The sequence below is a fragment of the Cryptomeria japonica genome, chromosome 8, assembly GCF_030272615.1.
Source record: "Cryptomeria japonica chromosome 8, Sugi_1.0, whole genome shotgun sequence".
NCBI classification, from domain to species: Eukaryota; Viridiplantae; Streptophyta; class Pinopsida; order Cupressales; family Cupressaceae; genus Cryptomeria; species Cryptomeria japonica.
The window spans coordinates 450,062,613-450,080,102 of record NC_081412.1 but is presented as its reverse complement, the minus strand read 5'-3'; positions in this window follow the sequence as shown (position 1 = coordinate 450,080,102).

The following is a 17,490-nucleotide window of genomic DNA, read 5'->3' as shown; positions in this document are numbered from 1 at the left end:
GATTTGGTTAGGAAATACAACCACAGTAGAAACATGAACAAACTCCTCAGGTACATTGGTGGTAGCATCCACCATCTCTATAGTATGGCCATGGGATGTACTCCACATATTGGCCAATTTTTCAGTCAGCTCCCTAATTTGATCCTCCATTGTTGCACTCTTTATTATCTCTTCTTCATACTTCTTTGCAATTACAACTAGCTCCTTATATGTTTCAATATTTCTTTTCTGCAAGTCCACTATTTTAGCTTTATTCATATAGGAGACATGTGTCATTAAATCTACAATTTCATTATCCCCAGTGTCTTGTAGATTCCAAATTAATCTGTCTCCCCTTCTCTCCCCTTGAATATTCATGAGATGGGGCTTCTGTGTGGCAGGGGCAAGTGACCAGATTGCAAGTCTCTTGGATTTAGGATCAAATCCCGATCCTCTTACAAAATATCCTACATCAACCTCTGATCTGAAAAGATGATCCAATTGCCTTCTGATTTGATCAATAATGAGGGTAGAGTGAATGTCCCACCCAGGAAACAACAACATTCTACTATTTTCTACAAGGAAACTTGCTTGTTCCACTGTTAAATCCTCATTGTCAAGATCATACAGCTCAAGGGCTTGAACAATTTGTTCATTTTTCTCTTTACCTCCCTCTCCCAAATCCAATTCTTTTCTCAATTCATTCTTCTTAAGTTTGATTAGGAAACTTTTGAACTCATCTTTTTTTATGAAAGAACCATCTTCCATAAAAGACTTTTATGGCATAATCATTTCATCCATGTGAGTAGACAGAGGTAAATCCACTTCTCCCACTTCTTCTTCAGATGGCTTCTCCCTAAGCCTCTATCTGATAGCTTGAAAGTATTTACCTTTCTCAACAACCACTGCCTTAGCAGGGTCCTTCCTTACCAATGCTCCCCATTGCTCAACCTTCTGTCTTTTCATAGGTGGTTCCCTCATAGATTCCACCTCATCACCACTCTCAATAATGTCAACATACATTACCAATTGATCAATAGGCATACTGCCTTGAGAGGACAATTCTTCCTTTGGTTTTTGTGGCTCCTTTTGTCTTGGCAGTTGAGCCATTAATTCCTCACAAGCATTGAGAATCTTCTCCATTCTTTCCAAATAACCCTCTTGATGATAAAAACCAACGAAAGTGGGATCACTCTCTTTGAATTCTTGTTCTAACCTCATCAAATTACCCCATTTCCTTCTTCTCTCTTGCACAACAGTCTTTTCCATCAAATTCCTGACTACATCCTCTTCATCAAGAGGCTCATGATGTTTCACTTGTGCCCAAGGTGTCATTCTCTTTAGTGCAAGTTTCATAAACTGCTAAGGGTCACAAAACCTAGAATAAGTAGTTACCATTATGTATGGTTTTAACCAGTTATTAATTTCATCTAAGGCTCTTTTGCCAATGGTAAAGTCAAGAACTACCCACAACCTAGGAAGAAAAGTGCCCTTTCTATGAGTTAATAAATATTCTTTATCAACTAAAGTGAGCTACCAAATGAATCCAATTATGGCTAATCTCATTGGAACAAATTTTGGTAAAATGTGTGGGGGTTGAGGACACCCACATGCCCTCATTATAGTAAAATTATCAAAGAAATAAAAATCCCCCCAGTTATGAGTAATGGGCCAATTATAGACAAACTGTTGTGGCCTCAAAATCCTCCTCACACCTAGGATAAGTCTTTCTTTCTTTGTTCCCAACATATCTGTGATAGGTAAAATAATCCAATTTTGAAAATAAAGAAAAGAGGAATCATAAGTGCTACTATTCCACACCCGTGTCCACTTTTCTACAGGCATATGCATGTTGAACTCCACTCTTTCCAGTACCAATTCTTTGTCCATATTATCCACATTGTAGTACATAATCAGGTGCATAAATATGGAATAATGTTTGAAATTAATGACAAAAGCATTCTTTTGGATGTCCACCAAGGCATCATGGATGTGCTGCACCAAATATCCCACATAATCATAATCTATATTGGCTTCTGGGCGCTGGATGTTCATTTCCATCATCAGAAGCTCAGTTGGCACCACACTGCTCCCATCCATCCCCAACACCTTACATAATCCATAAATTGTGCACTTCATATAGAAATGGAAAGTACTCAAAATAAAAACATCTCCTCCACATTGTGAGGAATTGGAATCAGAGACCGACTGCCAGACCTAGGCATGTATCGGGGAATTGCGTGCTTCTTCAGAGCATTCTTATGATTCTCATTATCCCTCTTTTCTCTATCTAGGTCTATATCCATGCAATTTGCACCAGATATTTGGAAAGCTTCAACAAAATTGGCCCTATTGATGGTAACTAGGGCAGATTTATCCTTCTTTCGAATTACCCTAGTTATAGGGAAATATGCCTTCGCTAGCTCTCTAACCAGGTCCACGTCCATGTATACATCAGGCACAATGAGTTTAGCCACGTTCAAGCCCCAAGGATTAGACATGGGCACTCCCTTTACCCTGTTGTTCCAGAAGTGCGAAGACAAATAAACACCAAAAATATTAGGGGTCTTCGGGTTTCTACACTGGCTGCATGTGTCTTTCCAGGCATACTCATTCATGGACAACCCATTAGATGTCCCTAGTAGCAATTCAATAAATTCTTGTAAATACTTCATCTCTCTAGTTGATTTCCTCCCTGACGCCTGATAACTACTGCTACTCATTGCTTTACTCATCTTCTTGAAGAACACAAATTTAAATTTTGCACAATTACAGCTATACCAGAGAACTTGACACCTTCACAACCCTAGGGCCTACAACTTGCAATTGTAGAGAGAAAGCTACCACTCACACCATCAACACTCGGACCAAGGCTCATAAATCATTGTGAGTGTGCAAAATTCTTAACACAATCCTCCCTTTATAATTTTTTGTCCTTGAAAGAACTGGCCGTCATCTTGGGCATTAATGCTCATGCATTCGGCCATTAAAAATTTAAAACTGCAAACTAGGCTACTAGTCGTAAAAACAATAACGTCATAATGAGTTGTATGAAAAATTTAGAAACTACCTTAGAATGAAATTTCACTTTAGTATTTACTCAGCAAAAGGCGCCAAAATAATCCACATGTCAATTCATCATTTGTCCCGACCTTTTGTTTCCATACAACTCAGCAGTCCCCATCAAGTCATTAAAACACGTGGCACATATTCGTCAGCCCTCTGCCTGAAAGACTGCCCATTAGAAAATATCAGGACCTAGCGACAAGCCCTTACGACTCTATCTCCCGCTTGCAAGCTGAAAATGCTAAGCCATCATAACCTCAAGAGCTATCAACTGAGGACAACTGAACCACCACTTGCCAATTATCGACCTCAAAATGTTAAGTCCTCGTCACTGCAGCAACCTAGAGATAGTGGTAACTTTAACCCTTGTCATGTTCTGGACAACATAAAATTGTTTATCTCTTAACTGCTAGCACTTCACTTGCAAGCTCGCGGCTTGATCACATCTTCAGATATTTAACCTCCTGAGCTGGCGATAGACATGAAACTTAACTACAAACTGTCTAGTCGCTAGTTCGCGACCTAAAAATGCTAACATTAAACAAATATGAGAGCTAGTGAAAACTATATTAAATGAGTTACTCACTAACTCTCATGACTATAATGCATGATGACATCAGACCAACTTGAGACCTCATGACCAAAGCAATTTCATTAACAATCTCCATCTCGCTAACATAAAATGCTAACACCCAAAAAGCTAGAGACCTCATGATGTAAACCCAAACCAACTTGTCGCTAGCTCGCGGCTTGATCACCTCTTGAAACATTTAACCTCGCAAGCTGGCGATAACCATAAAACTTAACCACAAATTGTCTAGTCGCTAGCTCACGACCTAAAAATGCTAACATTAAACAAACATGAGAGCTAGCAAACTGTATGAAATGACTTACTCGCTAACTCTCGTGGCTATAATGCATGACATCAAACCAAATTGAGACCTCACAACCAAAGCGATTTCATTAACAATATCCAGCTTGCCAACATAAAATGCTAACACCCAATAAGATAGAGACCTTGCGATTCGAACCCAAACCAACACTCGCTAACTCGCCACTTAAAATTTTAAACATGAAATTGATCCGCAAGTTAGAGATGAAACATAAAACATGTCTGACCAACCGTTTGACCACCCTTGATGTTAACATGGACAAACAAAGAGATGAAAACTCAAGTTTTCAATGCATGACAACTAGCCAACGAACTCAAAAAATAAACACTAAAACCTAATCGCCATGAACATGACCAGAACTTGGGAAAAGACACTTCCATAAAACCAGAGGATAAACCCACAACATGACTTATCCAAAAAAATTGCAGTCCTAACAGGGGTGACCCTTGAAGTCAGACAAACTTTGTCTAGTCTTCTCGATATGAACGATATTGGGGATTTTTGAATTTGGACAATTTGAATAAGGTAATATATCATATTTAAAGACGAAGATTATGATCACAGAGGACATTTTGAGCCTTGGAGTTGGCATTTTGGAAAAATGGAAAAAAAAATGTTCTAACATCATGTAAAGCATTTAATGTAGAAAGGTTCTAACAATTATGCAATATAAATAATTTTTTAGATCTTGTGACAAAAATTGTTGCATTTCATGTTAAGCATAATGTGAAACCAATTTACCAAAGATAATATATATTCAAGAGCCAAACTTCATGCAGAAATAAATATATTCTCTTAGCTCTAAGAGTCAACACTCTAAATTTCTTAAACTATAACTAAAATATATAGTGACAGTCAACATGCAGTTATAAACAACTATCAGAAACTAAATTCTAATTATTTACTAATAATTCAAATTCACAATTAAAAATATGAAATAAGTGTCCGTTCTGATTGACAATTTCAAGGAATATAATATAAAAAATCAACAACAACAACTATAGTTTTGTTACTTGTAAATTGTAATAACTAATATGACTCAAGAAGTGGAGTATAAATACCTAAAAATTGATTGCTAATTCACTTCAGTGACTCAGTTTGGAATGAGGGACTTTGAGGCTTCTACATCCCAAATGGACTCAAGATCCTGAACCTGACTAGTACTAACAGGTCTATCTTCATTCTGAGTCATGTATTCAAAAATTTCTTCGTCTTCAATTTCATGCTAACTCTGTGTTGGCATTTGCATGAAGATTGCATTAATGAAATGTTATGTTGTCATTGATGTCAATTAACCGGTAATGATATTGTTATAATGTTGTTTTGTAATCGGTAAGAAGAGCTAGTGAAGGAAACTGTAACCGGTAGGTAACTTTGTGGAGTGAACCAGTATTACTAACTATTGGAGAGTTGAACCGGTAAACCCTACCTGTTGATTTGATAAACCCTAACCGATTAAGTTTGGTGAATTGGTTATATTGGTTTATGATCTAATGATGAGTGGTAATGATTATGACACATATGCATAATGTATGAAGAGAGCTTCAAAGTATTTTTGGTGCATTGAGATAATGGTTTTTGTCTAGGGAATGAGAAAGTATATTGCATGTAATGCAAAGCGCATGATGAGTTACTGAGTTCAATGAAGCGATGATCAAGGAGCGGTCGAGGCTTTCTTGAATGATGTGCAGAGATTGTTATGTAATCCAACGGTCATACTTGAACTGACTTGTTTTTAATCTCTATGAGAGAATTAGGTTTTTGTTACATGTTACCGACCTAGTGATTTGTTTATACGGTCAATGAGTTGTTTTATTTAAGAGTTGGCAAAGTTTTAGTTGAGTGTGTGGTTGCCGAACCGGATGATGTATCTGTAGATTGTGTAAAGGAAGATAGGAGCATGAAAAGGATCTAAACAAGCAAGTGTAGTAATATTCAAACAGATCAACAAACTCTTGTTGTTTTCTAACAATTACAACAGTAAAATCCCCTAACCAGGTGAGCTCTAACAAGCTTAGTGTTATTCAAATCCTCTAACCAGGTGGTCCATTAGCTTGGATTTTAAATCCTCTACTGAGGTTACTCCTCACAAGACATTGCTTCTAACAGGGCATTATGGTCAATCCCTTAACCGGGGGGTTCCTAACAGGATCTGTTCTTAACTTGACTTTTTGTAAAAGCTTTAACAGGCTTGGCTCCTATTAGGGCGAACTTCAAAAGAGTTTAGATAGTTAACTTGTGAGTCTCATCTCACCATGGTTTTTATCATTTGGGTTTCCACGTCAAAATATTGTGTCAAGTGGTGAATGTTTTTGTGGTTATGTTTACTATGGTTGAATTTCTTAACTACTTAATCCACTTTGATAAGTTATGATAACCGATAGGAATATGAAATAAGGTTTTACTTATGTCAGTAAAAGTATTTGGATGTTTGTGAAGTTTCCAATTGTTTACTGTTAATCTGTTGTAACAGTCAACCAGTTCATCTTGATAGTGATATTGCATTTATAGTTCATTGGTTTAACTTGTCAGTTTAAAGTTTACTTTGAGAGGTTGATTATGAGATTGGTGAAGTTATTATCAATTTTTCTATCAACTAATTCACCCCCCCTCTCAGTAGTTGAACAGATCCTTATTCTTTCATCATACCATCACTCTAAGTCTGAGATCCATCATTTGTCTCAACACTAGTAGTAGCACCACCAACTTTTGAAATGTTGTACAACCCTCATCTTTCATGCATGGAATTCCAGATTGCCAATGCCCAATCATAAGGAAAATCTCTGACATTATACTGAGTTACAAACAACCTCAAGCAAGTTTCCAAATTTTTGTCTAGTTTATTTTTGATCTTTGATTTCAAAAGCCCTAATGCACTGAAAACTCTCTCATCTTCCACCAACCCCAATATCATTGCTTGACATAAATAAGCAAGTTTTAAATATTTTGATATTGAAGTATGCAATACTTCACTCTGATCTATCATTTTCCAAAGCCTTGTTATTGATCCAGGTTCAAATGGATTCTAAAATTTTTCCAACTGTTGTTTCATACACAATGCAAAATGTTTACATTGTTTTTTAAGATGATGTAAATTTAAAATTCCTTATATTGGTCGTCCATTGCAATATGCATCTTTTGAAAATGTCAATATCAATTCCTCTAGTTTTTTATGAAACACCTTTCCGTCATTTGGATGATCTCCAAATGAATGCCAAAATTGAGGATACACACAACCCATGGCTTCAAGTATTTCTTCTCGAGGGAATGTTTCATGAATCTCAGTTGAAAGTTCGTATGCATTAGACTTCAAATTATCACTAACAGATTTAACAATCCTATCAAAATCTTCCTTTTTAACTGGTAGTGCTCTACCTCGCTTGCCCATCTTGTATTGGTGCATTGGTACCTGAAATCCTTTTACAAAGACACATAACTCATTTTTTACATTGAAATGTAAATTTTTTTCAGCATGATTGAAATTTGTAATTATCTGCCACCTAAAAAAATTTGGGCTTCACCCTGTTAGATCTGAATATAGACCATCCAGGGCCAAGCATGTCATTTTAAGTAGAGTACTATACTCATTGATATACATAGTTCTATCTTGGGATTTCTTAACAAGTTTGTTTATTGAATCCAGCATGGGGTGAAGACTATCTAAAGTTAACAAAGTCTCTATATCACTTAACTTATGTAAGAGATCAGGAGCCTTGTCTACTGTGAGACGTTACTCATACATTAGTTCAGTCAAGGATCAATATTCTGTTAGAACTCCTTCTGCTGGTCCATGCAAGGAGATCCATTTGGTCTCAACATCCCCGAGAAGCTTGTTTCCTGCTATTACTCCCTCAGTAAAAATATAAAATTCTGCAAAACGTTTAGGACTTCGGCAGAAGTATGAGTGGAGCTCGTGGACCAGATCTTCAAATTTTGACACTATTGGGAAATTGCTTAGAATGCTATATGCTAAATTCATTTGATAGGCCATTTAGTGAATGCCAAGTATGTATGGTGCAATACTAGTTTGTAATCTTGTGCAAAGACCGATCTTTTGACCTTGCATTACTGTAACTCCATCAACTCCAACACACACCAACTTCTTGGTAATTGTCAAGTCATCCATACCAGCAATTTCATTCAAAGCTTTCTTAACTTCCAAATATAAATTTTCTATTGTTGGATTGCCCCTCATTTTATGAGCACAGAGTAGATGAGATCGACGGACGTGTTATTTTACGTAATACACATGCATATAGACCCAAGCAGTGTTATCTACCGCATTAACTTCATCTATGGATAATGAAATGAATTTTGACTCTTTTACACTCTCCTGTAAATTTTTCTTTTCCACCTCAGTGAGACAGTTTGCCATTTCCCATCCAGCGTTTATTGACCAATGTGACATATGATAGTGAGGAACATTAAAAAAAGATAGTAAATTACTATGTTTTGAGAAATCTTTCATAGGACGCCCTCTCAACAAAATATGAAAAATAACACTCACCTGAATAGTCTTTGCTAGGTTTGCATCTTTCATTGCATGTTCAAGCCCAACCTTGATTGTATTTCCACTATTACCAATCAGTGTCATTTTGTGGTTATGCTCTTCATATTCCGTGACATACTTAACATGAAGACATTCTTCCTTTGATTTCCATCTTATTAATGGTGTTTCCTTTCCATCTATGATCTGTTTTTCATAAACCTTACCAATATGCTTTTCTATGGTGTCAAGCTTTAGCTGCAACTTCTTCTCTCTTTTAGTTTTCCAGCTACAAATCTTACACCTGCATTCTATTGGTTGTTCATCATTGTTTGGGACTGGTTCAATGAATGGGTACTTTGCTACCCAATCAAGCTTAAAGTTTCTTGTCATTTCCCACTCCCGCCCCAATTTTACTTTTCTTTTTCTTTTCTTCCTAGCAACATCATATTTAGTGTTAGCATTTTCATCCAAGTGAATTATCTCATTGTGCGTATCCCTTACAACATCTTCTCCCATGCCGGTATTGTCATCCTTATTTGACGCATTTAACTCAATGAAAATCCTACCTTGTGGTGGTGGTGAGCTACTGTGAATGGCTTCTGCAACTGCAGAAGTTGATGGACCAGAAACTTTGCCAATTCCAAAGTAAGACTTTATGGTATTATCTCTAAGTTTTGGGCATTTTGGTGGCCTCTCAATCCCTTCACCATCTTGAGGAGTCTTACCCTTGTCTAGCCTCCCAATCCCTTCACCGCCCTGAGGAGTCTTACCCTTGTCTGGCCTCCCAATCCCTTCACCGCCTTGAGGAGTCTCACCCTTGTCTGACATCTGAATCCCTTCACCACCCTGAGGAGTCTCATCATTGTCTGACATCTTGACCTCTCACTACGAATTAAAAATAATATTATGAAGTATGAATAAATGATTATTCACCTTTACTCTTTCTCAATTCTCTGAATCAGGAATCAAGAATGCCTGGGCTTGTGTTGCAGGATTGCAAGTCTGGTCCTCTGCCCTACAATCAACTTCAAGGTTCCAACTCAAATTGCGCAATGCGAATCGAGAGCTCCCAAATTTACTAATCAAATACAAACAAATTGTAAGGAAGACCGTTTCAAACTTTCAATTGTATTTATATCAATCCATGATTCCATTTTGGGCAAATTCCGTGGACTTTTCAAAATGCATCTTATTGGCCCTCCGATTTGTATGTAGGTGTCATACTCTATATGCATTGGAAATTTGGAATTTGGTGAAATGGGTCCTTGAATGCTTATAATGTTTTATTGGCCCTCCGATTTGTATGTAGGTGTCATACTCTATATGCGTTGGAATTTGGCGAAAAGGGTCCTCAAATGCTTTAATGTTTTAATTGTTATTGGCGAATTGGGTCTTATTATGCTTAATGTAAAATTTAACAATTGGTGAAATGGGCCAGAACGTGCTATGAAGATTTAATTAACCATTGGGAAAATAGGTCCTGGGTACAATGTCGTGTTACTATTTCTAGTGAATAAGGGAGGTGATCTAATACCCATGCTCGAGTGATTCCAGGCGAATATAATAGACATCCACGTGAAACAGTATATGGTCAATGGTGAATTTGAAATATACTGAGCCGTTAAGATCAAAATTCTGGGCGATTTGGCCACCGTGTTGTCCAATACTATTTGCCAATTTCGGGAAAATGGAATCGCATAATTCACCAAAAGGCGAAGATTCACCACTAAAAAACACTCTGATACTTAGAGGTTTTAAAAGACAATCTAAAATTTTCCTAATGATTTTTCAAAGGTTATAAAACTATAATCACATGAAAAATGTAAAACACAAATATATAAGATGCTACCAAACAAGAAATTGGAGAAAGTATAACATAAAGTATCAAAATGGGATAGCAAATTTTAGAGCACAAACAATAACCATGTCCCATTTATTCACAATTAACCTCAAATAAGAAATCTTTTCTTGTCTTCTTGCATTTCATATATAATAATAAGGGATATGGTGTACTTGTATCCCCTACCTAAGATTGCAAAACTAGTTCCTATACAAGATAGTACCAAATAGACCTAAAAGTCATTGTACAAGTAACAACTTTGTAGAAAAGACTCTAAAAAAGTAAGAAAAAATATACTTGATAAATCATTACAATCTTTTCATTTTTATATAGTTGAATTCGAATGCATGACAAACATGTTGGAAGGAATCTTGTATGAATATGAATTTGATGTACACTATGTTAAAGAGAAGTAGAATGTATAGGAGTTGAGAAAATACAACACCACAGGAGCCCAAATAATCTCTGCAAGCTAAAAAACCTGTTACAAGGAGAAGCAAGGAAGCAAATACAGAAAAACAAATACACAGAGAATATGCTCAAAAAGGGAGAGCTCAATATTCACAAAAATATGTAATGTGATTCTACTTCATACAATGAAAAGAAAGAACTCAACCTTTAATAGGTCAAGAAACCCTAAAGGGAAAACCCTAGGCTTGCACATAATAATTAATAAAAGAATTAATTATTATGCACATAAAGTTAGCTGAAGTGTAAAAGAGATAAAGAGAACTTAAATAATTAAACAAATATTGTTTAATTAATCAAGTAAATACCCGAATACTCTAACACCCCCCCTTAAGCTAGACTTAGGGAGAAGCTAAAACCTAGAACAACTACTGAAAGCAATAAAAATGGGTCCCGACAACAAGGCCTGATCAGGTACCCAAATACAATGAAATCTCTATAAACTGGAGAAATAGAGAAAACCACGTGGGAACAAAACTCTACTCCAAAAAGAGATAAAAAGAATATCACTGAAGCATGAAGAACTTGCAAACTCTGTCAAAGAATAACTGCTGATCTGAAGAACCTCCACTGAAATAGAACATGACTAGGTAGAGAAGACTGTAATCTGCATGAGTGCCCTCAAATGACACTACTTGAATCAGATGGCAAACAAGGCAAACACTGAAATCGAAGATACATATGGCATGAGAAACCAAAGCCTAAAGAGCTGATCAATCGAACCATGGAAGCATTAGAACCAACAGGATAAACCTCCCCATAATGCGGAAGTGGGAGAGAGACATGAACACTGAAAAGGACAGCCAAAAAGAACTGCATGACGAAGAACCAAGAACATCAAAGGTGCCGAGACAAGTACATGGTGTCATGGAAGGAACACTCACTTGACACACATCATGAGGCGAATGTTATGGAAGGAACACTCACTGGACAAAGGTAGATGAAAAACATCAACCCCCTCATGGCATTTAAAAAGTAGTGCATGTACAACAAGGCACAAGATATGCAAGATTCCAAGTAAACAATGCATGATGGCACTTTATCTCAGTGCATTTGCATAAATACAAGCTACAATGATAAGAAGACTGGAAATAGAAACGTGAACAAAAATAGAGACATCCTACTCAGAGAAGAGATCCCAGGACCTGAAACAACCACGATATCCACCAGAGTGCTGAAAAGCAAAAAATTGAATAAAATATGCATGGATCAGAATCTGGAAATAAAACTTAGATGGTTGGAAATTACACAACACACGCTTTCCGAAAATATAAAGTTTTCAAAAAATGGAGGTCGGATGCTCATTCTATGGCTCCCGGAGTGCAAAAACTAGACCTCATTTTGACTGAAAAAAATATAGTCAAACAACAAAATTAGAAATAATTACCAACACCAAGAAGTCAGGCTCGGAACGAGCTTTTCGACGCCTATTCGTTTTTGAACAAATGACTCTGTATGCCTAAGATAGAGCCAAAAAATCAAACCCCCCCTAAAAAAGGCCAAAAAAGGAGGTCTGGTGGCTCTGTGGTGGTCTGGTGGCCAGTGGGTGGCGACTGGGTGGTGCCTCGGTGGCTGGGCGGTGGTCGGCTAGAAAAACCTGGGCGGGGGTTGCTGGGGTGGTGGGTTGTAGGAGGCGGCCGGGGAGCAGGCAGCGATCGGGATTGAGCACGACTTGGGAGCAGGCAGCGGTTGGGGCTGAGCGCTGCCGGGGAGCTGAGCGGTGCAGGGAGCAGGCGGCGGCCGAGGTTGAGCGCTGCCGGGGAGTTGAGCGGCACAGGGAGTAGGCGGCGGCTAGGGAGCAGGTTTGCCGGGGTGCTGCAGCGGCGACGGCCAGGGAGCAGGTTTGCCAGGGCGCTGCAGCGGCGACGGCCAGGGAGCAGGTTTGCCGGGGCGCTGCAGCGGCGGCGGCCAGGGAGCAGGTTTGCCGGGGCGCTGCAGCGGCGGCGGCTGAAGGCGCGAAGCCGAGGGCGACAGGGAGTCGGAGTGCCGACAGGGGCCGGGAAGCGAGGGGCCACCGGCGGGGACCGCAGAGGCTGGACTGACAGGTCCGGCATGCCTGTCAGTCTGGTACCCTGCGGTACCCACCAACCTAAACCCCAAAAAATATATTTTTTTAAAACCTTATTCGCCTGCCTTTTTGATTTTTTTTTGAAGATTTTTTTTAATAAAAAATCAAAATCCAGCCTGCATGCCGTAAAAAGGCAAAATATTTTTTTTTAAATTTTTTTTCTCGAAATGCGTGTCAGGGCAGTACGACCTAGATTTGAGAAAAAAATACTCCTAGAGGCTTAGGAACCAAAATAGGTCGAATTTTATATGACCATAAGGGTTTTTGGGTCTTCTGAGCATGATGGTGAGGTCTGTTTAGGCCCAAAGTGCTTAGAAAAAAAGGTCAAACCCTAGGTACATAAAAAAATTCCTTAAACCCTAGATCTGCTTCCAAAGCAAAAATTCTCAAAACAAGAACAAGTAGCTGCAGATCTGATGCTCTGATACCATATAGGAGTTGAGAAAATACAACATCACAGGAGCCCAAATAATCTCTGCAAGCTGAAAAACCTGTTACAAGGAGAAGCAAGGAAGCAAATACAAAAAAACAAATACACAAAGAATATGCTCAAAAAGGGAGAGCTCAATATTCACAAAAATATGTAATGGGATTCTACTTCATACAATGAAAAGAAAGAACCCAACCTTTAATAGGTCAAGAAACCCTAAAAGGGAAAACCCTAGGCTTGCACATAATAATTAATAAAAGAATTAATTATTATGCACCTAAAGTTAGCTTAAGTGTAAAAGAGATAAAGGGAACTTAAATAATTAAATAAATATTGTTTAATTAATCAAGTAAATACCCGAATACTCTAACAGAATGTACTTGTAGATTCCTTAAGAAAGAAATGACATAGAGGTTATGTACATAACATTGAGTATATATTTGAGGACTCCTATTCTTTAGTATTTTTCATAGGATGAGTGGTGTCATGAAATTCAACATAAGATATAGCCTCAAAGGGCACTCAATGGAAAGGGCACTCAATGGAAAGCATATTGGGTATTCATTAGAGGCTAAGAAATTGTTTCAATATAAGGGACGTATATATGTGCCACATTAGAGGCTTATAGAGCACCATATACAACACATTTGGGAGTGAAGACGATACATATTGATGTTTGTTAGTTGTACCATTGGGCATATATGTGCCATGATATACCAAAGTCTGTTGCTTGATGCCTTGTGTGTCAGAGAGTCAATCTAGAGCATTGACATCTAGCAGGATTAATTTTTCCAAAGTAGAAATGAGACACCATTTCCATGAATTTTATTGTTGGCCTACTTTTGTCTTCTTGACACCATGATGTCATAATGCTGACGGTTGATAAGTTTACCGACATATCACACTTCTCTCTAGTCAGGACTACTTACATAGTTATAACAACATTGGGAGTATTTTTGGATGACATTGTTAGATTACATAAAATTCCTTGCAAGACTATATTTGATAGAGATCCAATTTTTACTTTGACATTTTGGACACAATTGTAGTAGGTATTAGGCACATAGATCAATTTTAGTACAACACATCACCTTGAGATTAACTATCAAACTAAGAAGGTGAATCAAGTGTTAGAGGATATGCTATGGATGTATGAGATGAGTCCCTTTGTCTGGTTGAGTTTTCTAAACAAAAATCATCATAGTTCTTTGGGGATGACATCTTATTAGACATTGTATGGAAGACCTTGAGCTAGGATCAAATTGAGGATAAAGTTACTATTGAACAAAAGTAAGTGAAGGAGATGGTGCAACATGCACATTGCTTATTAAACAAAGACTCATAATAAAATATGTAGATGCTAATAGAATAAACCAATTTTTTTGGTGGGCGATTTAGTATATTTGAGAGTGCAATCATTTGTTCAATTTATTATAGAAAGGGCTCTATGCTCACATCTCAATTTGTAGGCCCTTTCAAGATTTTGTAGTGGATTATCCTTGTAGCTCATTGTCTAGCTTTATTATCTAGCTTGTTATGCATCCATGATGTGTTTCACGTTTCAATTTTGATATGATATATTCATGATGTGTCTCATGTGTTGGATTGGAATGCTTTATAGGTGGTAGAGGATGTATAGTTGGTACTGGACTCAGTTTACATCTTGGGTCCTTGAACATTGGCCTTGGAGGTTGTAAGTTGGACCAGAATAGGGTATAACAGAACATGTATGATGAGGTAGTTGCTATCTAGGAGGATGCTTCATGAATAAGGGCACTTTATACTTACCTTTTTGAGGGCTTCCAAGAAGAAGTCCAATCATAGGGGGAGGATGTGAGACCTATCTTTCAAAGATTGCTTATCATATAACTTTATACTACTCTCATGATCATTGAGTTGGTAGTTTCATGGAGATTTTAAGTTATGAACTGTTGACCTTGTTAGTGACTTTATTTGATGTTATGTATGAACATGGTTGATGTAATCTATATGGTTAATGATTTTTCAGGCGATTTCATTTCTATGTGATTCTTGTGTGCAAACTAAATTATTATTTGATGTTTATAGTTACTTTATATATGTTGCAAAAATTATTATTTTATATCCTAGAAAATGTGGTTCATGAGATAATGAAATGTTTCTATGATGATTACTGAAATTATAGATTAGAAATGTTTATTAATTGTATGTTGAATTCAAATGCATTATATTTCCTATTGCTTCACCTATGACATTGGATGAAAATCATTCCCACCCTTGGATTAATACATAACCTAAGTTGCCCTAATCTCATATTGAGAAATCTTAAAGAAAACACTCTCTTCATTTTGCTTGTTTATAAATTTAAGACTTAGAGGGTTTGATTTAGAAAATTTAAAAACATTCTTCTTCTAGATATGCATTGGCATTATAGATTTCTCAATATTCTAATTTTTTTTTTCTTTGTTTCTATATTTATGTTTCTTTGTGTGAGACTAAAAGATAATTAATGCTAATGAGCCCATAATACAAAGGTAGCTTGAAAGCAAGCGTCGCAATGCAGAGCACCATGACCCCTTCTGCACTATTTTTAGCAAAGCAATCTCTATCCATACATCTAACCTCAAGAACTTCGAACCAAAAAACATCATACATTATTTACAGAACAAGATAAATGACTAAATGCTCAGGCAGATCTTACAGGCGGCATTCTCTGCCCAAATGGGCACCTGCAACTCCTCCAATCGGTGATGGAACCAGAAAAATCCCTTCTCCACTTAAAAACTACCCTCGTAAAAACAAAGCCCAAAAAGCTAAACGCAGGCATCTTCATACAGGGGATTCCTTTCAAGTTTTATCTGATCCCAATTGGGCATTTGGTACCTTCAAGCCAATCAATGATGGCAGTCCCTTGTCTGAACCAGAGCTTAGGGATAGTAATGGCGATGGTAGAAAAATGGGTTCTTTTTGCTCTGGTCCAGAGAAATTTGGAAAGACTTATGACGCAAGGGATGTTCTGGAGCGGCATATAGCACGGTTGGAGAAGATGCGCAAGGATGCTGATCCCAATAGTGACTCTTATGGCCGGATCATTCGTTACTGTGACTGCAATCTTCGCAAACTAAGGAATCTCAGGGATAGACTTGAATCTTATATGAAGAGCTATTGTGATGCTTATGATCTTCGGATTTGTCACGTTAAAAAATTATAGCATTATGGTGTTGAGTTTTAATCTTCTTTTATGTTAAAAAAGAATTTTTATTTTTATTTTTTAATGTAATTACATATTGTTGGATGATTCAATCTTGAATAAGTTGGTTTCATTCTCTTATTTTTCATCAATCTTCATTTACACACATTTCTTTATATTCAATCATCTTTTATCTATCCTTATGTTATTCTTATACCATTCCCTTGCCTAAATAAAATTGTGAATAGATGTGCTAAATGATGAATTTATTTAAAATCACCACATTCCCTTATCTAGACGCCCTTGTCTTAATAAACCATTTATAAATAATGATAGTCTTTTTTTTAATGTCCAACCTTGTTGGTGGAGAGATCCTTACTAGACTTGATAATTTCTTAAAAGGCACGCTCCCTTAGCAGAGTAGAGGCAAAGTCCCCTCCTTTTTTCACTATGAAACATTACAAATGCTAATTTAATAAAAACATCTTAAAAAAGTAGATGTTGGCCTAGAAGTGAAGAGGGGGAGATGAAGCATTAGGAACGTTTGTTCTAAGGAGACGAAGATGTTTCAAATGGGAGCTAAGATAACCTAGAATTAAGTAGCTTCAAGAAACATAAATAATAATAATATCTCAAAGCATTAAAGGGTTGACTTGTCCAAATAAATAAATAGATTGGGAGGAATTTTATATTCGACCATATGCCTTCTTTTCTAATTCTTCAAGAAGTCAAGGTGGACTAAATTTAAGTTTTATTGTTATCAAAACGATTTAGGAGCATATCGGGGTGTAAGAGCAATATTGCATCACCCAAAAATATTTTCTTTTTACTTGTTTATTTCTAGGTTTTCACTTACATTCTAGTCATCAACCAATCACCATAGATCATTTCACATTTCACCTTGTAGTTGGGAATATATATCCTACATTGCTCCTATAAGATTACATTAAAATCTCCAGAGATTATGATTTCATCGAAAACATAATTTATGGCCAAACTTATTACTCAACATAAAAGGTGGACATCTAATTTCATTGTTCATAATTTGTGAAAACTTTTTGAAGTGTATGATAATAAAGGAACACATT